Consider the following 24,878-nt stretch of genomic DNA (forward strand, 5'->3'; position numbering starts at 1 on the left):
CGCCTGACAGCCGCATTTCCGGGTAACAGCCGGTCTCCTCGGCATCTTTAATCGCCTCTGCGCATGCGCTGGTTATGAGTGACGCGTCCTCATCTCCGCGCATGCGCATACCACTTTGATGGGCGTTGATTGCCGGGGATTCCGGGCCCGGGACTTCCTGTGATGCGGTCTGTGCTGACGCTGCGGGGGGAGTGACCAGGGAGGTATGGCGCCATGCTTAAAAGCATGTTTCATTCACAGCGTGGTCATCCCCCTGATGAAATGATCACACTCATAGGATCGTGAAACGTATACGTCGGGGTCTCCAGGGGGACCTCTTGCTGCCACTCACTGGCTGTGTGTGCCTTATGGGTATGCTTCCATCCTGGGTCTGCGCCCATTGTTTTTTACTCTATGCCTGAATCAGGCTCAATGTGATTGCCACCTTGTTTTGCTATGCAAATGTAATTTTCATGCCTATAATAGCATTTTTGCCTGTGCTTTCATGGATTATATGTGATGCTGACGCTGCGTTGTATCATTGTATTTACAATTTATGACTCCTGCCTCACTTATGCGTATTAGCACTGATTACATCATTCATTTATGACTCTCCCATGAGCACGTATGTTTCATCTTTTGCAAATGCTATATGGTATTTTATCATGGGTATTATGTTGATGGCTTTGATTATTCCCGATGCATGATTTAATGGGGGGCACGTATCTTGTGCTTATGACATTTCCTCCGTTTTTCATTGCATCTGGCTGTAATTGCACGTGCGTATTTGTCACATATATATAATTATGTTGCCATCCCAACAGTTACTCATGTCTATTTTATAATCATTATCCTATGGTGGCCCATTGATACTATATTGTATGTTTTAACATCATCCATACAATTTTTTGTCACACACATGCCTTTGATGTTGCCGCTTATCCTCTCTTGTGCCAGTCCTGTGTTTCAATAAATTGTTAATTTTGAAATACACTCTGTTTGTTCTCCTTGTTCTTATATGTCTAGAGTGTGCCATGTAGGAAGGTGTATCATGCTGTCCTTTCCCTACCTATATTGTGTGGCTTTTTGCCCTCCACCTCAGAGTGATGTCTCAGCAATAGATGTTTTCTCTCGCTTGGTGTGTGAAGATATTGAAAGTTTAGGTAAAAAACAACAATACACTGAGTTTAACACCACGCGGGAGGAAATGGAAGCCCTGAATGAACTACAACATGACCACGACATTGTCATAAAACCCTCTGACAAGGGAGGCAATGTCGTGGTCATGGATTGGTGTAACTATAGGAATATGTGCCGGTCACTTTTAAATGACACGGCTGGATACACCAAATTAAGTTCTGATCCCACTATGCTATTTTTGGGACAATTGAAGGTAATCCTTGCAGATGGTCTTTCTAACAACTATATTAGCAAAAATGAGTATGATTACATGTTACCATCATATCCAGTAACAGCTACCTTCTACTGCCTGCCAAAAATCCACAAAGGTTTAACTCCCTTGAAAGGCAGACCTATTGTGTCCGGCATAAATGGCCTGTGTCAAAATGTGGGTATCTATATTGACAAACTGCTTACCCCCTTTGTGAATTCCTTGTTGTCTTTTACTCGTGACACGACTGATCTATTGAGGAAGCTGGATGGCGTTGCTCTAGAACCTGATGATATTCTATGCAGTATCGACGTTGAGGCCCTTTATTCATCAATAATACATTCAGTGGGGCTACACCCAATTGAATTTTTCCTTAAAACGCGTGGACGTCAATTTCAGGGACATAATTTTCTCCTCCAAATTTTAGAATTCTATCTTACAAAAAACTACTTTCTATTTGATGGATGTGTCTATCACCAGCTCAGGGGTACTGCAATGGGAAGCCCTTGTGCTCCCTCATATGCAAATTTACTCCTGGGCTGGTGGGAGGAGACGCTTATTTTTGGTGATGAGGACCTCCCAGGCATTGAAAACATAGTTTTTTGGTCAAGATATCTGGATGATATTTTTTTGATATGGAGGGGTAACCCAGAAAGCTTCAACACATTTGTTACACACCTGAATGATAATACCATCGGTCTCTTTTTCACTAGTGAGAGCAGCGCCACCCAGCTCCCCTTTTTGGATGTTTTGATCATGAGAGATGACCTAGGGAACCTCTCCACAAGAACATACAGAAAACCTACATCTACCAACTCATTGTTGTGTTGGGAGAGCAGCCATCCATTCCCACAAAGGAGAGGTATCCCAAAAGGACAATATTTCAGACTTAGACGCAACTGCTCTACGGAGCGTGAGTTCCGGGAGCAGGCTGCTGATCTAAGAAAACGATTCAGGGAAAGGGGGTACCCAGACAAAATCCTAAAAACGGCATACCAAGAAGCATGTGCAAAGGATAGAACAAGCCTCCTGGTTCCCTCTCCCAGGCAACCTGTCGACAATAAAATCAGATTTATTACTACGTATAGTAATGGATCAAAGGCTCTCCACTCCATTTTGAAGAAACATTGACCAATCCTTCAGATGGACTTAGACATTGGGGACATGGTAGGTGGGCACCCACAGTGCACATACCGACGTAACACATCACTACAAGATAGATTAGTCCACAGTCACTTTAATCCGCCAAAAAAAACCACATGGCTAGAGCATGGGATAGTGGGCTCTTTTAGATGTAGTGGCTGTATTGCTTGCCCCGTCATAAAAACTGGAAAGGATTTTCAGAGTCATAACACGGGTAAAACATACTCAGTTAGGTCATTCATCAATTGCCGTACATCCGGGGTAATTTACAAAGCTACCTGTTCCTGCCTTGTTGAATATGTGGGAAAAACGAAACGAGAGCTACTGCGCAGGGTTGGAGAACACCTACGGGATATAGCTAATAAACGAGATACCCCCCTATCGAAACACATTAACCAAATACATGGCGGTGACACAAAGGGCCTCACTTTTATGGGCATTGACTCTATCACTCGTCCTTCTTGGGGCGGGGATTGGGACAAGAGCCTTTTACAACGTGACATTCTGGATCTACACCCTTAGGACTCAGGTCCCTATGGGACTAAATGAGATCCTTACCTTTAGTTGCTTTCTGAGAAAGGGATAAAATAAGGCCAGATAGGGTGAGCCATCGTAGAGCGGGTGCGCCATGTCGTGACGGATAGGGCGCCGACCTCCGCAGCTAGGTAGACTCAGTTGATAGTTTTGACTAGGGTCATTTTTCTCTATGATATGGTCCATTTGCAGGATTGGCCTTTAGTAATATTAATATATTTCTAAAACCATTTAATATCCCTTGGCACAAACTTTTTTGTGTTTTTGCCTCCCAATGACTTGTCCTTGTTTGTCAGGAACTTACCAAAAATACCATTACTATCCTGTATCCATTGATTTGGATCAGTTGTTTTCCGGACGGACTAGTCCGTCCTTTTTATTATCACCTAATTTAAGTAGAGTAAATAGCTATACCCCAATATTAAACGTTTTATAAACATTCAAATCCCTTCATAAAGATTATGCCGAGGAGGGGACTCCAGGGGTGTACATGACTAAAAAATATGGTTATGTATTTTCACATATGGGGAAAACCGCACTGTATTATAATGCCATTTATTCATAAAATGGTATATAATTCACATATCCCCCCCTTTTTTAGGGACTAAGCCTGACCGCTGATTGCACAATTATATCTGTTCAGCTATATAGATATAAACGTCCACTATTGCCTATGAAACGAAGGGCTGTGGGCGTGGTTTGAACTGAGGTCACATGACCGCGGCTCCCTCTAATATTATTGGTCTATATGTTCCTTGCTAGAAACTAGGCTGGGGGGCGCGGCCTGAACAGTGACCACGTGACCGCGTCACTGTGATCATGAGCCCAATGGTCCAGCATGCATCTGACCAGGAACTAACCTGGACATGTGACCGGGACTCATGATGCGGTGGTCACGTGGTAAGCTAGTATGACGCGGTACTCTGACTCGGCGATCATGTGACCATTATCACATATCGCGCAATTTTCAAAATGAGGCTATTCAAGGCCGGAAATAAAAATACCGGCGGTTCCATTATCCCATGTGGACTCCACAAGAAGCGTGGTCCCCAGACCCGGTGTGTTATGGAAGCTCACACCAAGGGCAATATAGGTCCCATGCTCCTCTGATAAGGTAACATCAGTTTCTGAATTGGGGACATATATAGCACTGTTTGTACTCTACCTTAGCACCACTTAGACTGGTCTTTAGCTCATTATGTCTTTTTCCACATTATAGCCTCCAAAAACATTTCCCCTGATGAATCGATAAGAGGAAACGCGTTGGGAAGAAAAAAAGGAGGGCATTGAGCATAATTTAGTTATTACCTTTGGGCTGAAATAATATTGTGCCTGATGTTCCAATTAAGGTAATATCTATTTCATTTTTCTGCCAGAGAGGATGGGTGGAAATATGATACCCTATTTCTGCCAGATATAAAAACGGCAATTTGAGGTAAAAATTCAGATATTGTGTGTAATTGCACTACCCTTTGGAGGAGAGCATTTTGATGATGAGGTACCATAGGAGTAATTGATATCTGATATATCTCTCTCCGGTGAGGTTTTGAATATCTCCTGGAATTGAATACCCAATTTGTCATTGTCTGTCTATTTTGTGTTTTTTGCACGGGTGAACACTAGACCTTGAGTCGTTTTTAATAGATACAATTAAAAGCTAAATTTTAACTTTATTGCCACTTGCTGTATCTGTGTATCGGGTTACCATCATGACGAGAGAGGAACTTTCGCACCCAGAGCGCTGACGTCAAAGGCAGGAGCCGCTTGCCTCTGATTGGTCAGCGCGCTGCCTTTGAGTAGCGGTGACAGAGGAAGTTCCTGCTTCGTTGCTATGCTTGCCGATACACAGCCTGGAGCGGCGAACTACAGGACCCAGGAGGCCGGCGATGGAACGGAAGGTACACATGTTATGCTCACCTTACCTTCCGTTCCATCGCCGGCCTCCTGGGTTCTGTAGTTCGCCACGAGGATTCCTCCCTCGTCGCGATATACCGGTGAACTACAAGAACCATGAGGCCGGCGATGGAACGGAAGGTAAGGTGAGCATAATATTGTATGTGTGTGCGTGTGTGTGTTTGTGCGGACTGCAAGAGCGGGTTAGAGCGCGGTGGATGTACGGAACCGGAAGTGTGTGTGGTGAGTATTTTGCTCGTACAGTAAAGCTTTCTCGTAAACAGAGTTACAAATTTACAGAAAGCTTTGCTTGTTAAGCGAAATTCTCGTTAATTGGGTTACTCATTAAGCGAGGTTCCACTGTATAGGCAAACCATAAGAGACCACTGCACATTTTTATAAAAATCAGCTTCTCTACATTTCTGACAACAATTTAATTCCAGTGTCAGTTGAATTCCAACCAGAGTACAGACCGGCAGAGGGCGAAAGTGACTTTCTACTGACCGGGATTACCACCATCTTATTCAAATGTCACTCAGCAACCGCAGGATGACATCAAGTGACCTACAAAAGGAATGGCAAATGGCAGCTGGGATGAAGTGCATGGCAAGAACAGTTCGTAACAGGCTCCTAGAGGCAGGGCTCAAGTCATGTAAAGCTAGAAAAAAGCCTTTCATCAATGGAGAGCCAGGCTGAAGTTTGCCAAAGACCATAAGGATTGGACCTTAGAGGATTGGAGTAAGGTAATCTTCACTGATGAGTCTAATTTTCAACTTTGCCCAACACCTGGTCGGCTAATGTCTAGGTGTACAAGCCACAGTGTCTTGCACCCACTGAGAAATTTGGTGGAGGATCGGTGATGATCTGGGGATACTTCAGCAAGGCTGGAATTGGGCAGATTAAACTCTGCGAAGGACGTATGAATCAAGCCACATACAAGGTTATCCTGGAAAAACAGTTGCTTCCTTCTGCTCAGGCAATGTTCTCCAACTCTGAGGACTGTTTTTTCCAGCAGCACAATGCCCCATGCCAAACAGCTAGGTCAATTAATGTGTGGATGAAGGACGACCACATCAAAACTCTGTCATGGCCAGCCCAATCTCCAGACATAAACCCCATGGAAAACCTCTAGAATGTAATCAAGAGGAAGATGGATAGTCACATGCCATCAGACAAAGAAGAACTGCTAAAATTTTTGCACTAAGAGTGGCATAGGGTCACCCAAAAGAAGTGTGAAAGACTGGTGGAAAGCATGCCAAGACGCATGAAAGCTGTGATTAAACATCATGGTTATTCCACAAAATATTGATTTCTGAACTCTTCCTGAGTTAAAACATTATTAGTATTGTTGTTTCTAAATGATTATGAACTTGTTTTCTTATTATTATTTTTAGGTCTGAAAGCAATGCATTTTTTTTAGTTATTTTGACCATTTCTCATTTTCAGAAAATAAATACAAAATTTATTGCTTGGAAATTCGGAGACATGTTGTCAGTAGTTTATAGAATAAAAGAACAATTCACATTTCCCTAAAAAATAGTGATGAGCGAGTACCAAAAGCTCGGGTGCTCGAGGCTCGGGCTGAGCATCCCAAGATACTCGTGTACTCGGCCCGAGCACCGAGCCCAATGTTATCCTATGGGAGACCCGAGTATTTTTCTGAAATGACCCCCGGCAGCATGTAGAAACCCTAAAAATGTCACAAAAGTCTCAGAAGAGTGCTCAAATTACATGGCAACAGTATGGGGAAGACCCCTTGAAGCACTTATCACTCAAAAGTCACAGCTTTGAACAATTTTGTCCGAGTTTTACGCCATTTTTACGGACTCACCAGAAAACCTTCCAAAATGACACCAAAATGAATTTTCATGGCGGAAATGTTAAGGGCACATACCCAATAGTGAGATAGAGCTGGTGTATGTTACTTTTTGAGATTAATACATGAAAGATTTTACGTAAAACATTGTGTGGCACTCCGATGTCCAAAACGCACGTTTTGTGCTTTTTACTAGTGATGTCGGTCATTTTTTTTTTCATTCTATCTCCCGTCGGTCGGTCTCGCTCTGTCTGTCTCTCTCTGTCTTGTCTGTCCCCGTCTCACAGTCTGTCGGTCATTCTCCCCCCTCTCTCTTACTTACTGTTCCCCGATCAGTGCCGCGGCGCTGCACAGCTGTTCACTAAACTCCGGCGGCTTTTCCTCTTTTGAAAAAGCCGGCCGCTCATTAAACAATCTCGTATTCCCTTCTTTCCTGCGCCTATGATTGGTTGCAGTGAGACACGCACCCACGCTGAGTGACAGGTGTCTCACTGCACTCAATCACAGCAGCCGGTGGGTGTGTGTATACTGTGCACTGAAATAAATAATTAAATAATTAAAAAAAAACGGCGTGCGGTCCTCCCAATTTTAATACCAGCCAGATAAAGCCATACGGCTGAAGACTGGTATTCTCAGGATGGGGAGTTCCACGTTATGGGGAGCCCCCCAGCCTAACAATATCAGTCAGCAGCCGCCCAGAATTGCCGCATACATTAGATGCGACAGTTCTGGGACTGTACCCGGCTCTCGGGATTTACCCTAGTGCGTTGGCAAATCGGGGTAATAAGGAGTTAATGGCAGCCCATAGCTGCCACTAAATCCTAGATTAATCATGTCAGGCGTCTCCCCGAGATTCCTTCCATGATTAATCTGTAAATTACAGTTAAAAAACACACACACCCGAAAAATCCTTTATTAGAAATAAAAAACACTAACAAAGTCCCTCATCACCAATTTATTAACCCCGACAAACCCTCCATGTCCGGCGTACTGCACAGTCCTCCAGCGTCGCATCCAGCTGTGCTGCATGAAGGTGACAGGAGCTGCAGAATACACCGCCGCTCCTGTCAGCTTCACACAGCAACTGAAGACAGCCGCGCGATCAGCTGAGCTGTCACTGAGGTTACCTGGATCCAGCGGTGGATGCAGCGGTGGCCGCGGGTAACCTCAGTGACAGCTCAGCTGATCGCGCTACTCACCGCCGCACCGGTCAGCTCCATGCAGCAACTGAGGTGAGTATAGCGATCAGCTGAGCTGTCACTGAGGTTAATCGCGGCCACCGCTGGATCCAGTGACAGCGGGTAACCTCAGTGACAGTTCAGCTGATCGCGCTACTCACCGCTGCACCGGTCAGCTCCATGCAGCAACTGAGGTGAGTAGCGCGATCAGCTGAGCTGTCACTGAGGTTAATCGCGGCCACCGCTGGATCCAGCGGTGGCCGTGAGTTACCTGACTGACAGCAGCTGATTGCGCTACTCACCTCAGTTGCTGTGTGAAGCTGACAGGAGCGGCGGTGTATTCTGCAGGCTCCTGTCACCTGCATGCAGCAGAGCTGGACGCGACGCTGGAGGACTGTTGAGTACGCCGGACATGGAGGCTTTGTCGGGGTTAATAAATTGGTGATGAGGGACTTTGTTATTGCTTTTTATTTCTAATAAAGAATTTTTCGTGTGTGTGTGTTTTTTAACTGTAATTTACAGATTAATCATGGAAGGTATCTCGGGGAGACGCCTGACATGATTAATCTAGGATTTAGTGGCAGCTATGGGCTGCCATTAACTCCTTATTACCCCGATTTGCCAACGCACTAGGGTAAATCGGGAAGAGCCGGGTACAGTCCCAGAACTGTCGCATCTAATGTATGCGGCAATTCTGGGCGGCTGCTGACTGATATTGTTAGGCTCGGGGGCTCCCCATAACGTGGGGCTCCCCATCCTGAGAATACCAGCCTTCAGCCGTATGGCTTTATCTGGCTGGTATTAAAATTGGGGGGACCGCACGCCGGTTTTTTTAATTATTTATTTATTTATTTTACTGCACAGTATAGACACGCCCACCGGCTGCTGTGATTGGGTGCAGTGAGACACCTGTCACTAGGCGTGGGGGCGTGTCTCACTGCAACCAATCATAGGCACCTGTGGGTGGGGAAAGCAGGGAATATGAGATGGCTGTGTGCAGAGCATAGCGCGCCCGCCGGTATAAAGGCTCGGTCACGCTGTGTGGGCCGGCCAATCACTGCAATTCCACAACTAACAGGGCTGTGGCATTGCAGTGGTCTGCCAGCCAATCCCTGCATGAGGGCTGGCTCTCAAAAGAGCGCCAACATGCAGGGATGAAGACCACGAGTACAGCACGAGTATCGCGAAATTACTCGGTACCCGCCGAGTAGCCCGAGTACAGTGATACTCGTGCGAGTACCGAGGCGAGTAGTAACAAGCATACTCGCTCATCACTACTAAAAAATAAACCTATCAAGAGAAAAATCAGAAAAACTGAAAATTTTGCAGTGGTTTCTTAATTTTTGCCAGACCTGTATTTGTGTTGAATTATTAACCCCTTAACGACCACGAGCCGTAAAATTACGTCCTTGCGGTCATAACGTTACTGCCTGCGGTCTGCCGGCAGCATCATGCTGCGATCGGCACACATCTCAGCTGATTTTCACAGCTGAGATGTGTGCCTGCTAGGCACGAGCAGAATCGTTATCTGCTCGTGCCATATAACCCCTTATATGGCGCTGTCAATATGTGACAGCGCCATTATAAGCGCGATCGCGGTAAAGTTTTACTTACCGCCCGATACCGGAAGTCACGTGACGCGAACACGTGACTTCCGATAGTTGTCATGGTAGCACAGGGTCATGTGATGACTCCTGTACTACACCTGACTTTCTTTCACTTTCGCTGTGCCAGCGGCACAGCAAAAGAGAAAGAGAGCGTATCTGCTGTTTACAGCCTTGTAGCTGTGATCGGCAGATACTGCAGAGCGATCGGATTGCTGATCGCAATAGCCCCCTAGGGGGACTAGTCAAATAAAAAAAAAGTTAAAAAAAAAGTTTAAAAAAATGAAAAAAAAAACCAAAAAAACCTAAAAGTTCAAATCACCCCCCATTCGCCCCATTGAAAATTAAAGGGTTAAAAAATTAAAAAATATACACACATTTGGTATCGCCGCGTTCAGAAACGCCCGATCTATGAAATATAAAATTAATTAATCTGATCAGTATACGGTGTAGCGGCAAAAAAATTCCAAACGCCAAAACGTAGCATCTGCGCAAAAATTGTAACGTTAAAAACGTCAGCTCGAGATGCAAAAAATAAGCCATCACTGAGCCATTGATCCCGAAAAATGAAAACGCTACGGGTCATGGAATATGGCATAAAACGTGCGCCACTTTTTTCAGACAAACTTCTGATTTTTTTAACCCCTTTATATAAAAGTAAACCTATACATGTTTAGTGTCTACGAACTCGCACTGACCTGAGGCATCACACCCACACATCAGTTTTACCATATAGTGAACACAGTGAATAAAATATCTCAAAAACCATAGTGCTATCGCACTTTTTTTGCAAATTTTTCTGCATTTGGAATATTTTTGCCGTTTTCCAGTACACTATATGGTAAAACTGATGGTTTCATTTAAAAGTACAGCTTGTTCCGCAAAAAATGAGCCCTCACATGACCATATTGACCATATTGACTGAAAAATAAAAAAGTTATGTCTCAGAAAAAGAATGGCGAAAAAAAAACGGAAAGCGAAAAAATCGGCCGATCGTGAAGGGTGTTAAAGAAGCACTCCCATTAAAATTAATTCTTAATATATTGCAGTCATCATATTAATTAGCACTGTGTACCTTCAATTGCTCATTTTGCCTTTCTACCCAGTTAATTCTTCTCATTTCCATTAGGTCTGACAACACATGATAGGGCTCTTCTCCACTTGCGATTTTCCTGTGCAAGTGCGATCTGATAAAAAAAAAAAAAATCGGATCTCACTCGCACCAGTGTTAAGCAATGAGGCCGTGTCCTCTTGCTAAATTTTTAACGACACGACTTGTGCTCTCGGTGAAATCGCAGCATGCTGCGATTTGCACCGAGTCTCAGCTCTCGCACCCCCATGCAAGCCTATGGGAGCGAGAAAAAAAATCTGAATCCGGGTGGCATGCGCATGTCATACAGATGGCATACGCATGTCACACGGATCCTTGACCCTTGCATACCGCGTCAGACTGGCTACCGGAGGAATCTCCAGTAATACCAGGCCTGGCCGCGGTTACATGCACTGCACTCCGGAGCTGTCACCTGAGCTCCAGAGTGCAGCCTGAACAGCGAGCGCCAAGTGATTGATTCCCCGGCGATTGCTGTTCAGTTCAGCACAGCTGCAGACAGGCCGGGGTGATTTCTGGAGCTCAGGTGACAGATCCGGGGTTCAGTGCAGGTAACCGCGGCCAGGCCTGGTATTACTGGAGATTTCTCCGGTAGCCAGTCTGACGCGGTATGCATAAACACTCACATAGCACCCGCATGACGCTCGCATGTCATACGGATGCTATGTGAGGGAAAAAAAAAAACACCGTACGCAGACCACACGCAGATCATACACAGGACACTCGACTCACATTTGTAGCCGAGTATCGCTGTGATTTTTTACATGCAAGTGGAGAAGAGCCCATAAAAAGAGACTAGCCTCTATGTAGAAACAGAAAGTCTCCTTTCCCTGCATGAGTCATTACTACAAAGTCCCTGACATGGGGAGGAGTAGAGCAGCTAGGTCAGGATTTGAAGAGGGCGATGGCTCATGCAGGGAAAAGAAACTTCTTGTTTCTACATAGAGCTTAGAAGAATTCTGCTGATCTGTTTTAAATCACGTTATGTCATAGACCTAACATAAAAGAGAAGAATTCAACAGGACTGTGCAATGAAACTGTTAATGAATCAGTCCTATAGATGGGTTAAGTCCACTCAAACTTGTGAAGAAAGCAACCGGTATTGTGTTACACTATCATATAAAAATAATCTACTACATTTATCATATAGAGGTTTACTGTCAGGCTTTGATGTTTTTATGGAATAGTAGGTTCATGTGGGTTCCTCAGTAGTGTGCACTCAGACATTGCTCAAACACCTGATTGCTTACTAGTGCATGAGATGCAATTTCATGAAAGTAATGAGATATGAGAAAAGAGTTGCGTGAAAATACACACTTCCTAATATTCACACTGAAGTACTTCTTCAAAGACAAGATACACTGACAAGCAAAACGGTAACAATGTTTTGAACATTTGACTTTCAGGCTCCATATCTCCCCATCCACTCCAGCTTTGAATGTGAATCCACCTTCATTTTATAGGCAATCATCTTGGCTATCTAATACAGAAATTTGACTTATAAACATTTAGCATATGAATAGATATGCAGATTATTGTCATGTCACTGCATTTTTACTGTTTTGCACCTAAAAATCTAAATTAAAATTATTATTATTTTGTTAGTATTTTGTAAATCCACCTTTTGGTTTTCAACACTGCCTGAATCCTTCTGGACATAAGGGTGCTTTACACGCAGCAACATCGCTAACGATATATCGTCGGGGTTCACGTCATTAGTGACGCACATCCGCCGTCGTTAGCGACATCGCAGCGTGTGACACCTAGGAGCGATGATCAACGATCGCAAAAACGTCCAAAATCGTTGATCGTTGATACATCGCTCCTTTTCATAATATCGTTGGTGGTGCATGCTGCTGGTTGTTCGTCGTTCCTGCGGCACCACACATCTCTATGTGTGACACTACAGGAACGACGAACATATCCTTACCTGCGTCCTCCGGCAATGAGGAAGGAAGGAGGTGGGCTGGATGTTCGTCCCGCTCATCTCCGCCCCTCCGCTTCTATTGGGCGGCCGCTTAGTGACGCCGAACGCACCTCCCCCTTGAAGGAGGGATTGTTCGGTGTCTCCAGCGACGTCGCTAAGCAGGTATGTGCGTGTGATGCTGCCGTAGCGATATTGTTCGCTACGGCAACGATCACCACATATCGCAGAAATGACGGGAGCGGGTGCTGTCGCTCGCGACATTGCTAGCAATCGCTAGCGATGTCGCAGCGTGTAAAGCACCCTTTACTCTCTACCAGATTCAAGCATGTCTCAACCAAAATCTGATCCCAGGTCTCTTCTACACATTTCCAATGTTGGTGCATACTGGTCAACTCATTTGGATATGTATACAGCTTTTTTTCAACTGTACCTGCAAGCGTTTGATTGAGTTGATGTCTGGGGACTGTGAGGGTGAATCCAGCACCTCTACTTAATTATCATTGATCCATTTCTTCGCCAATCTCGACGTATGCTTTGGTTGGTTGTCCTGCTGGAACACTATATCATCCTTTTCATATCTATATTACGTGAGTGTACGAAGTAACTTATCTTGTAGGTTACTGACATAAAACTCAGCATGGAGACTACCATTGTTCTTGGTCAAGAATCCAGCGCCTTTGGCTGTGAAACAACCCCAGATCATCAGGCTTCCTCCACCGAATTTGACAGTTCTTTCAATTTCTCAATCCATTAGCCCCTTTTTCCCTTGTGTCTTCCAGACCCATTTGCACCCATTTCGTCTTATAGGTCCAATCTTCTACTGTCCACTGTTCATACTTTTTTTTTTTTTATTCAGCTCATGCCAATGCTTCTGACAATATTGAAGTTGAGGCTTCTTCACCTTTTTTTGGGCCACCAGTAGTAATGCAGTGACATGACAAAAATCTGCCTAATTGTTTTAGTTAATACTCGTAGTTGCAAGTCAAATTTATGTATAAGATAGCCAAGAAAATTGTCTATGTTGCCTGAAAGTCAAAAGTTCAAAACATTGTTACCCTTTTGCTCGTCAGTGTATCAGTACAAAAGAAAATGCAACATAATATATTTTTAGAATTACTACAATATCCAGTGGTCGTTTTGTAATCTGTCCAGCTCTCTCTAAACTAGTGCACTAAACATTCCTTCAAGCTATTATAGCATGAGAATTAATTTGTCACAAAGAAGCTTTGTTAATCAAAAGCTTTTTAAATTTTATTTTAGCTGACCAGAATTGTGACTCCTACTGAGCATTTTTCTATCTATTCTTCGTGAAATTAGGGTGAAATAAAGAGTTCTTTTATTCTACAGTGTTGTGCATGAAAGGTTTTGCTCCTCGCTTTTGTTTTTGGCAGCAGACAGTGCTAAGAGAACATGCATTGGTTGTGTTTTTATACCTCATGCTACCAGGAGACTAATGTATCCTTCCATGTGGGAACACTGTACGAGCTTAGCAATGAAATCTATTTTACTGTAACAAAGCTGTTCTTTTGAATAGCTGTTTAATGTACAAAGTTAACTTTGGACATTATCTAACAATGTAAAAAAAATGTATGACGTATAGTAACTACATTAAGCATTTAAGTTTATTATCCAAATATACCTTAAAATGACAGTAATGTCAGAAAGCAGCTGCAAAAGCAAAACAAATCTTTGGCTTTTGCAAATATAAGATCTTTTCATTTAAGCATAATATTGTCTCTATACAAAGCACATAATCTTAAATATGGGCTATAGATTGGGCCACCGCTGTGTTGGTAGAGCTTGTGCGCAAAGGAATACAGCTACAGTATATGCAGAAAATGAGACATTTATTATAACTAAAGGTTGGCAAATCTAGATTGTTCCCAGTAAAGTAAGATGGAAAGATACTGTCATGCTGGGTGTGGGGAGAGACACCCAGCAAGTAGACTACTGGGAATAAGGGCGGCTGAAACACAGAGAGAGGGGGGACCAAGGGCTCCTGTGCTGACCCTGACCCTGGGGGGCCATGCGCTTGCCCTCAAACCACAGGTACCTATAAGGGTTAGGAGGTGTGGTCCACCAACGTACCCCTGTCTCCTAACCAGACCCTAAAGGCCCTGTTACACGCTACGATTTACCTGACAATATATCGTCGGGGTCACGGTTTCCGTGACGCACTTCCGTCATTGTTATCGACGTCGTTGCATGTGACAGCTACATGCGACTCCGAACGATCGCAAATAGGTTGAAAATCGTTGATTGTTGACACGTCGTTCAGTTTCAAAATATTGTTCGGCGTTTGGAATGCAGCAGACATATTGCTACGTTTAACACCATGCCAATGACGAACAACATCCACACGACCGCCTTGGTCAAACAATATATCGCTGAACGATGTTGCGTCATTTGTGAGATGTGTACGTGTGACCGCTACTAAACAACCTATGTGCGATCTTGGCAAATCGTAACTACAATCTGGGCATGTCACATCACTACTGAGATCCTCAGATAAATCGTAGTGTGTAACGGGGCCTTAAGACTAAATCCCACCACCCACCAATCCACGGGGGGAAAAAAACAAACATAAAAAATAACCAGCAAAAGGGGAAAAAGGAAAAACAACAACTTATCTTCAAAGGGAATTTTCAGAATATAAAGCAACAGTAGTCTGAAGCCACATGCACCCCTGAGCAAGCAACTTCTCCAAGAGAAGAGTATAATCTGCACTGAAGGAGTGAGAGGCCCTACGTTATAAAGGCCCTTAATTACCAGCTGGAGGAAAGGCTCCTCCAACCTGGCAAGGAAACAGAAAAAAAACCTAAATCAAGCCCTGAAAGGGACAATGTCCATTAATCTCTGGATGATCGCAGGGCCCTTCTGCACCTGGTCCCAGCAGCAGCACCTGAAGGTCCAGACACATCCGTGACATATACCAGGAAATGTGCAATGGACTGTGAGACATGATTTGAATTTGAAGGAAAAAGCTTTTGTTTTATCCACAACATTATGGCACTGATTCACACTTTGAAATGTCGCTACATTTTGGGCAGCTATGCCAAAATCAGCATAGCTGATGAGTAGATGAGTGTGATGGGGTGTGGCCACATCCGCCTGTGAAATTCATCAATAGAAGCGGCGTTTTTTATGCCAGAAATGTTACGTTACCCTCTGACTGGAGTAGCATTTTGGGAAGGCACAATGATGTACACTCCACTGGACATATGTGCCAAATTCATTAAGTGGAAATGTTATAGAAACAGCATAGCAAATTGACTTAGACTGTTGGCATTACTCCAAAGTTATGCAAGCAGTGTAGCACAGCTGTGTTCTGCTGTTTTCGTACCCTTGCCTCTGATGGCTGAAACCTACGAACAGTTATTTCCAGGTCAGCCATGAAAGGCTTAGATGGGGTAACCTTTGCAGCAGTAGTGTGCCTGCATCAAAACTTCTCCATTCACTTTGTTATGGCAACATGCCAAAAAAAACCAGAGTGACCAATGAACTACATCGATGCAAAGTCAACGGAGGGAATGAAGGAGGCCACTACCGGTATGGAGGCAGCATGATTCCCCAACTGGGCTGTGCTGGGATAGTCCTATTTATTGAAAAGCATTAACATACAAGTTAATACAACTTCAACATTATTAGTTGCCTTTCAATTCTTACAGTGGTTGGTTCCTAAAGCTTAATGAGTGTGTTAGATTACTTCTTTGGTATGGTTACATAGATGACAGGGTGTGTAGTCTGTATCTTTTCACATGTCTAGCAAGTATCAAGAGTTGCAACCTCATCATCTTTGTTACATCATGTTTGTGTCATAATGTTTCAAAATCACTTGTTTGAGTGTACCGAGCACCAGCTTAGATTTATAGATGTTCATATGATGAAGTGTTTAAATACAATATACCAATACCTTACATTATTATATCATGATAATTCAAACATTATAATATTAACAATACAGCCCACTACTGATATTTTCCTTTACTTCTATAGGTTTATGGGAGTAATTGTGCACAGTTGTGACAACAGTTCTTTATAGAGAGTGAATGTAGTGATTGTTTCGCAGTCACACTACTGCTTCAATCACATGGGACTCTTAATCTTGTGATTGATAGGGGATCCCATTGTTCATACATTATTGAGCTAACCTGTGGATAAGTGATATATGGTGATATACTTGTGAATGTAATATACAGTATGTTACTGGTGGAATAACCCCTTTAGTTTACTTAGGTATTCAGTCAAATTGGTTTATATGACTCATAACTAGGGACTAGGGAAACCAAACTATACAGTTGTGGGTTCGTTCCTGACACTAGGTGTCTGATGTCCAAATCCAAACACAACCTCTCACGGAAGTCCGTGGTCAAGTTCGGATGCTGATCGGATGCTCAATAAAAGTGTTCAAAGGCAGCAGCGCAGCCAATCAAGAAGCTTTTCGGCTATGGGCACTTCCGCAGCCTTCACAACCATGCCGAGTATTGGCAAGGCTGTGATTGGCCGGTGCACCACGTGTCCCGGCTTGTATAACAGCCAACTCTCGGGTGGCACCGCCAATGTACTCCGACAAGTGTGAGGGACAGTATTAGGTTATTCCTCTTAATCCTCTCTTTGCATACTAATAAAATAGGCTCTGTGTGGGTACTCTGCACCCGGCTCTGTGGGGTTACTCTTAAAAAAGGCTCTGTAGGGGTATTTTTTTTTAAAGGCTTTGTGGGGGTACTCTGAAAAAAAGGCTCTGTGTGGACACTCTGCACCAGACTCTCTGGGGGTAGTTTTAAAAAAGCTCCTTGGGGGGCACTATTAGAAAAGGCTGTGTGAGAAAACTATTAAAAAAGGCTCCGTGGGGGTACTCTGAGAAAATGCTTTGTGTGGCCACTCTGCACCAGGCTTTGGGAGAGTTCTCTTAAAAAGGCTCTGTGAGAGTACTCTTAAAAAGGAACAAAGGCTCTGTGGGGGTATTCTGCACCAGTCTCCTTTGAATGCATGTGTTTAGCTAGCGTTCATAGGAAAGCATGATTTTCAATATACATACCGTAGCACAAGTGAGCAGCTGGTCACAGGTTAAAGTTCCCTAAGTGGACTAACAAAAACAGTAAAAGAATGTTTTAAAAAATATGAAAAAATTAAAAGTTCCCCCTTTTGCCCCATTGAAAAATGAAAAGTCCAATCTAATAAAATGTAAAATGAAATACTCCAATTGGTAAATGGTGTAAAATGAAAAAAAAAAAAGCAAAAAAATTACGTTTTTATGGCCACCACAACATTGTAATAAAATGCAATAAGAGGCGATAAAGCGTCTACCCCAAAATGGTATCAGTAAAAATGCAAGCTCTCACATATTCCCATATCCTGAAAATTAAAAATGGTACGGTTCTGGTAAAATGATGACAGAAGCAATTTTTTTTTACCAATTTAATTTTTTTTCACCACTTAAATAAAAAAAAGTATCTATGTCTGGTACCTGCACAATCATATTTACCTGGACAATCCTATTGCAGGTGAGTTTTACCATATAGTGAACAAGATAAATAAAAACTCCCAAAACAATTGTGAAATTGCAGGTTTTTTTTTGTAATTTCTACGCACTTGGAATGTTTCCGCGCTTCTAGTGCATCACATGATAAAACCAATGGTGTCATTCAAAAGCACAACTTGTCCCACAAAAAAAAAGCACTAATGCAGTTATAGGAACAGAAAATGAAAAAATAAAAGTTCTGGCTTTTCGAAGAAGGGGAGGAATAAATGTAAAGGAAAAAAATAGAAAATAGTCTTGCCTTGAAGGGGTTTAAGGGAATCTGTCAGCAGATTTTTGTTGTGTAATCTAGGGACAGCATGAGGTAGGGGATGAAACACAGCTTTCAGGGATGTGTCAGGTTGTGTACTGTTGGTTCCATACAATAAGGGTTAATACAATAAGAGATTATCGCTGCCCAGAATACAGCTTCCATGAGCCCTTATCTGTGACCACCCACCCTTCTGTGATAAGCAGCTCACTGTCAATAGACAAATTACACAGACAGCTGTGTTGTGGGTGTGCTTAGCTTTCTGAGCTCTCAATCTTGCTACATTTAAAAAGACTGATTGTGGCACAACAGCTGCTCTCTTTTTCCTACAGAAGCTGCTCTCAGATAACGTAGCAAAAGCCTGATGACAGATTCCCTTTAAGGGGTACTTCACACACAGCGAGATCGCTACTGAGATCGCTGCTGAGTCACGTTTTTTGTGACCTCATTAGCGATCTCGCTGTGTGTGATACTGAACAGCGATCTGGCCCCTGCTGTGAGATCGCTGCTCGTTACACACAGCCCTGGTTCGTTTCTTTATTGTTGCTCTCCAGCTGATAAGCACACATCGCTGTGTGTGACAGCGAAAGAGCAACAATCCTCAATGTGCAGGGAGCAGGAGCCGGCGTCTGACAGCCTGCGGTAAGCTGTAACTAAGGTAAACATCGGGTAACCAAGGTGGTTACCCGATATTTACCTTCGTTACCAGCCTCCGCAGCTCTCACGCTGCCAGTGCCGGCTCCTGCTCCCTGCATACGCTAAGTTAAGCGGTGTGAGCTGGTAACTAAGGTAAACATCGGGTACCCATACCCGATGTTTACCTTAGTTACCAGTGTCCGCAGCTTCCAGACACCGGCTCCGTGCAAGTGCAGCGTCGCTTGCACGTCGCTGCTGGCTGGGGGCTGGTCACTGGTCGCTGGTGAGATCTGCCTGTTTGACAGCTCACCAGCGACCATGTAGAGATGCAGCAGCGATCCTGACCAGGTCAGATCGCTGGTCGGATCGCTGCTGCATCGCTAAAGTGTGAAGGTACCCTTAGGGCGGCTTTGCACGTTGCGATATTGCACGTGCGATGTCGATGGGGTCAAATCGAAAGTGACGCACATCCGGCGTCGCAGTCGATATCGCAACGTGTAAAACCTTTTTGATACGATGAACGAGCGCAAAAGCGTCGTTATCGTATCATCGCTGCAGCCTCCGACATTTCCATAATGCCGATGGTGCGACAGGTACGATGTTGTTCCTCGCTCCTGCGGCAGCACACATCGCTGTGTGTAAAGCCGCAGGAGCGAGGAACTTCACCTACCTGCCGCCGGCTGCAATCAGAAGGATGGAGGTGGGCGGGATGTTTACATCCTGCTCATCTCCGCCCCTCCGCTTCAATTGGCCGCCTGCCGTGTGACATCACTGTGACGCCGCACGACCCGCCCCCCTAAGGAAGGAGGCGGGTCGCCGGCCAGAGGGACGTCGCACGGCAGGTGTGTGCGTGTGAAGCTGCCGTAGCGAAAATAATCGCTACGGCAGCTTTCACTAGATATCGCAGCACGTGCGACGGGGGCGGGGCTATCGCTGCAGCATCGGTAACACATTGTTACCGATGTCGCAACGTGCAAAGCCCGCCTTAGGGTCTGTAATGATTGTTTTGCTATCATTACTCTATCTTCATTGATGGGTTGATTTTTGTATACTGTTTAGTATCTGAATAATGCCTCCTTCAAACATCCGTGCAAAACATTAGTGTCCATGGTGAAGGTGCGTGTGTGCATGTGTGTTCCGTGTGCTGTCCCTGTGTTATCCGTGTGACATTCAAACAGCACACGGACAACATGAGCTGATATACTTACCATTCCCCGATGCTGCTGTCTCCCACGCTGTTTTTGCTTCTGGGTCCGCAGTCATTGCAGTGAATATGCATGAGCTTAATGAGCAGGCTCTGAACCAACAGCAGTGCCTGAGACCGCAGTGCCGGAGACAGGTATGTACAAAAACTATATATTTTTATGTGACTTGTGTTTTCTCCAGTATGTGTCACACTAATGTTACACGGATTACAACAGTGTGCGGTCCGTGTGACACCTGTGATGCGAGCAGAAAATGGACTTGTTAATGTGTGGGGTCTACGTGAGTCCATGCTACCGTTACATGTGAAAACGGACGTCACACGTACCGAATACATGGATGTGTGAAGGAGACCTAAGAAAGGATTCACTACTTCCATTATATAGAGCATTAGGCTGGTTATTTATATTTGGAAGATTGTGCGCACGTTGCATGTTTTCCCGCGTTAATGCTGCGTTTTGAACTGCAGCGTTTCAGTGCCAAATTGCATGTATTCTGCTTCTCCAGCAAAGTCTATGAGAAGTCCGAAAATTCAATGCGGACTCTGCATTTTTAAACGCAGCGTTTTGGATGCCAAAAATCGCTGCAGAAAAAAAAGCAGCATGTTACTTCTTTTGTGCGTTGTAGCTGCGTTCTCCACCCATTGAAATCAATGATGTGGGTCAAAATGCAACCAAAATGCACTTGGACTGCATTTTTGTTGCGTTCCGCATGCTTTTTTGACAATCAAAACGCAGGTTTTTTCAGTCTCTCTCTGTCGATGTCGGTCAATCTCTGTCTGTGCATGGCGGTCAATCTCCCTTTGTCTGTCGGTCTCTTTCTCTGTCAGCTGGTCGCTCTTTGTGTCTCTCCCTCTCTCTGTCCGACGGTCGGTCTCTTCCCTTCTCTCATACTCACCAATCCTCGATCACCAGCGCGGCGCTGCACGGCTGTCACAAAGCTCCGGCGGCTTTTCCTCTTTTGAAAATGCCGGCCGCTCATTATTCAATCTCGTATTCCCTGCTTTCCCTGCCCACCAGCGCCTATGATTGGTTGCAGTCAGACACGCCCCCATGCTGAGTGACAGCTGTCTGACTGCAACCAATTACAGCTGCCGGTGGGCGGGTCTATATCGTGTAGTAAAATAAATAAATAAATAATTAAAAAAAAACGACGTGCGGTCCCCCCCAATTTTGATACCAGCCAGAGTAAAGCCACAAGGCTGAAGGCTGGCATTCTCAGGATGGGGAGCTCCACGTTATGGGGAGCCCCCCCAGCCTAACAATATCAGCCAGCAGCCGCCCGGAATTGCCGCATCCATTAGATGTGACAGTCCCGGGACTCTACCCGGCTCATCCCGAATTGCCCTGGTGCGGTGACAATCGGGGTAATAAGGAGTTAATGGCAGCAGCCCATGGCTGCCACTAAGTCTTAGGTTACTCATGGCAGGCGTCTCCCCGAGATACCTTCCATGATTAACCTGTAAGTTAAAGAAAACAAACACATACACCCGAAAAAATCCTTTACTTGGAATATAAGACAAAAAACCCCACCCTCTTTCACCACTTTATTAACCCCCAAATACCCATCCAGGTCCGGCGTAATCCACACGACGTCCCACGACGCTCTCAGCTCTGCTAAATGAAGCTGAAAGGAGTGGTCACAGACCAGACTGGTCTCTGTCAGCTCCATGCAGCAACTAAAGTAAGCCGCACGATCAGCGATGGCGTCAGTCAGGTTACCCGTGGCCACCGCTGGATCCTCCAACTGTGACAGCAAGTCGCCCGAGTGACTGAAGTGAGCTGCGCGATCAGCGATGACGTCACAGGTGAGTTGCGGTCTCGGGTGGAGGACTCGAGCTGGCCGCGGGTAACCTGAGTAACGGCAGCGCTGATCACGCTGCTCACTTCAGTCACTCAGGGGATTAGCGGTCACCATTGAGTCCTTCACGGGTGACCGCTAATCAGGCTGCAACACACAGACAGAGCCACAGTATGACAATGAAGTCGGGGGAAGTTCATCCGAGTTCATTCTCATTGCGCGACTGTCTGTCTGCTGTCAGCGGGCATGTAGCAGAGCTCAATTGCCGTGGGACCGCTCTGCAAAAAATGCATCCAAAATGCACGCAAAATGCATCCAAAATGCATGCGTTTTGGATGAATTTTTTTTGACAAACGCAGTGTTTACAGTTTAGAGGGTGCGTTCTTTTCTGCACTGTTATGAACGCAACTTGCACACATACCAATCAATTTCAGAAACAAGAGCAATAAATCCATGTGATAAAATTCTGTACTTTTACAGTAGCCATTCATAAAAAACAGTATACAACATCTGAAGATTACAGTTAATTTCCATTGCTGTCTAGATGATTTTTAGAAATTTGATATGGTGAAGCTTTGCTTACAGATGCACTCTAAAGGCCCTGTCACACACAGAGATAAATCTTTGGCAGATCTGTGGTTGCAGTGAAATTGTGGACAATCAGTGCCAGGTTTGTGGCTGTGTACAAATGGAACAATATGTCCATGATTTTACTGCAACCACAGATCTGCCAAAGATTTATCTCTGTGTGTGACAGGGCCTTAAAAGTAAACTTTGACCAACCTGCATAAAATCCATATTTCTTTGGGCTGGGGATGTAAGGCAGGTTTGGCCACAACACAAGTTGCTCTGCCAAAAATTCCAGTATGCATCTGCTACATCGCGGTTTATAGCCAATGAATGGAACCTTTGGTTAGCACGATCATGACAAGCAAGTTGCAAATAGTTTGATTTTTTGTGCCTTGCTTGTTATAGTCAAGGTACCCTACAAGTTGTAACCCCATTCACCTACATTATACAGTGATGTAGCAGCAACACAACAATCTTAGGCCATGTCATCTGGGATCAGGCCAAAACAACCTTTTCCTTATTTTTTCTGTAGTTAATTAATATGCAACTGTTGAAGTCAGTACATATACACAATAAATCCACTTTTAAGGTTGATATATCCTTTTCCCTATTGATAATATTTTGCCCCATGTATGCAATTATTAACAAGCAATAAAGGCAAGAAGCAAGCAGTGAATTCTTTTCTAGGGAAATGGCTGTGTTCACATGAACAAGTGCCAACTAGGGGCTGTATTTTGTGCCATGTTGGCCTTGTTGAGCTCTGTGCACATTGTTGTTTACACATTGTGAACTCTAGTAACCTGACTACACTTCTATTGTTCACTAGTGTTTGGATATCCACTACAACTTTTATAAAAACTTCAAACAAAACAATTCCTTAAAGAGGTTGTCCACTACTTTTTCATTGATGGCCCATACTTAGGATAGGTCATCAATGTCTGATAGGCCGGGGTCCGACACACAGTGCACCCATTGATCAGCTGTTGTTGGTGCCAGTGGCGAAAGCAGGTGGCCATGAATGTTCAGTTGTGGAGCTGCTGCGTTCTTTGATAATGGCTGTGGTCAAGTACTGCACATCCATCTTCTATTGATTTGAATTGAATAGGAGGTGAATGTGTAGTAACTGGCCGCAACCACTATCAGTTGAAGGGGCAGCTTAGAAACTGAGTATTTCCAGCCGCCTGCTTCCACTGCTTGCACCGCAAACAGCTGCTCTGTGTTGCTGTGTTGTCTACTGATCTGAGCTGGCAACACTGAGGGTACTGTCACTGTGCAAATTGTACAATAACAGCGCACAGGGACCAGCCCAGCCCCTGAAACAAGCGTCACTGATGATGCATCATTTTAGGTAGGGCATAGACTATGTCAGTGACTGCAGCCTCTGCCCCCTGGTGACGCTTTGTTGTATCCCAGCAAGCACTGGGAATCTCAAACGAAGCATCATCAAACAGGTAGGAGGGGAAAACAAATCAATAGTACTTAAGGCTGCTTTACACCAGACAATCTATCGTGCGATAGATCGTCGGGGTCACGGTTTTTGTGACGCACATCCGGCATCGCTGGCGATGCCGGCCTGTGTGACACCTCCTAGCGACGCAGTATCGCTCACAAATCGTGAGTCGGGTACTGCTCGCTAGGTTCCATAATATCGTTGAATTTAGTTGACCATCGTTTCCGTGGTAGCACACGCCGCTCCCTGTGACACCACGGGAACGATGAGCAGCTCACCTGCCTCCCGCGGCCTCCGCCGGCTCTATGTGGAAGGAAGGAGGTGGGCGGGATGTTTACGTCCCGCTCATCTCCGCCCCTCCGCTTCTATTGGCTGGCGGCCGTGTGAAGTCGCTGTGACGCCGAACGTCCCTCCCACTCCAGGAAGTGGACGTTCGCCGCCCACAGCGAGGTCGCACGAGAGGTAAGTATGTGTGACGGGGGTTACTAACTTTGTGCGACACGGGCAGCGATTTGCCCGTGACGCAAAAAGGACGGAGGCGGGTACGATCGATTGTGAAATCGCACCATCGGTCGTACCGTGTAAAGCAGGCTTTAGTGTTGTTAGGGAAGGATAAGAACTTTTAATGCAGCCATATTAGAAATTAGTTTAGATTGAGGCAATAAATAGATAGGGATTTAGACTGAAATTTCTTCAGCCTTCGGACCATCCCTTTAAGAGAGAAAATGAACAACAATATGTCCCTAACTCCAGGGGAAATTGTATAAGACACTATTATCATAACTGACATGTTATAGCATAAGGATAAAAGTAGGTAACAAATGCATGTATTGCCATCCAGAAGATTTTGCAGTTTAT

General features: G+C 44.7%; 1 protein-coding gene across 1 annotated transcript in view; it reads right to left on the bottom strand.

Moving 5' to 3' along the window:
• Positions 1-24,878, bottom strand: part of SLC35F1 (solute carrier family 35 member F1) — a 563,999-nt gene that overhangs the window by 15,751 nt on the left and 523,370 nt on the right. The window lies entirely within an intron of this gene.

Source organism: Anomaloglossus baeobatrachus, chromosome 3 (genome assembly GCF_048569485.1).
Source record: "Anomaloglossus baeobatrachus isolate aAnoBae1 chromosome 3, aAnoBae1.hap1, whole genome shotgun sequence".
Lineage (NCBI taxonomy): Eukaryota > Metazoa > Chordata > Amphibia > Anura > Aromobatidae > Anomaloglossus > Anomaloglossus baeobatrachus.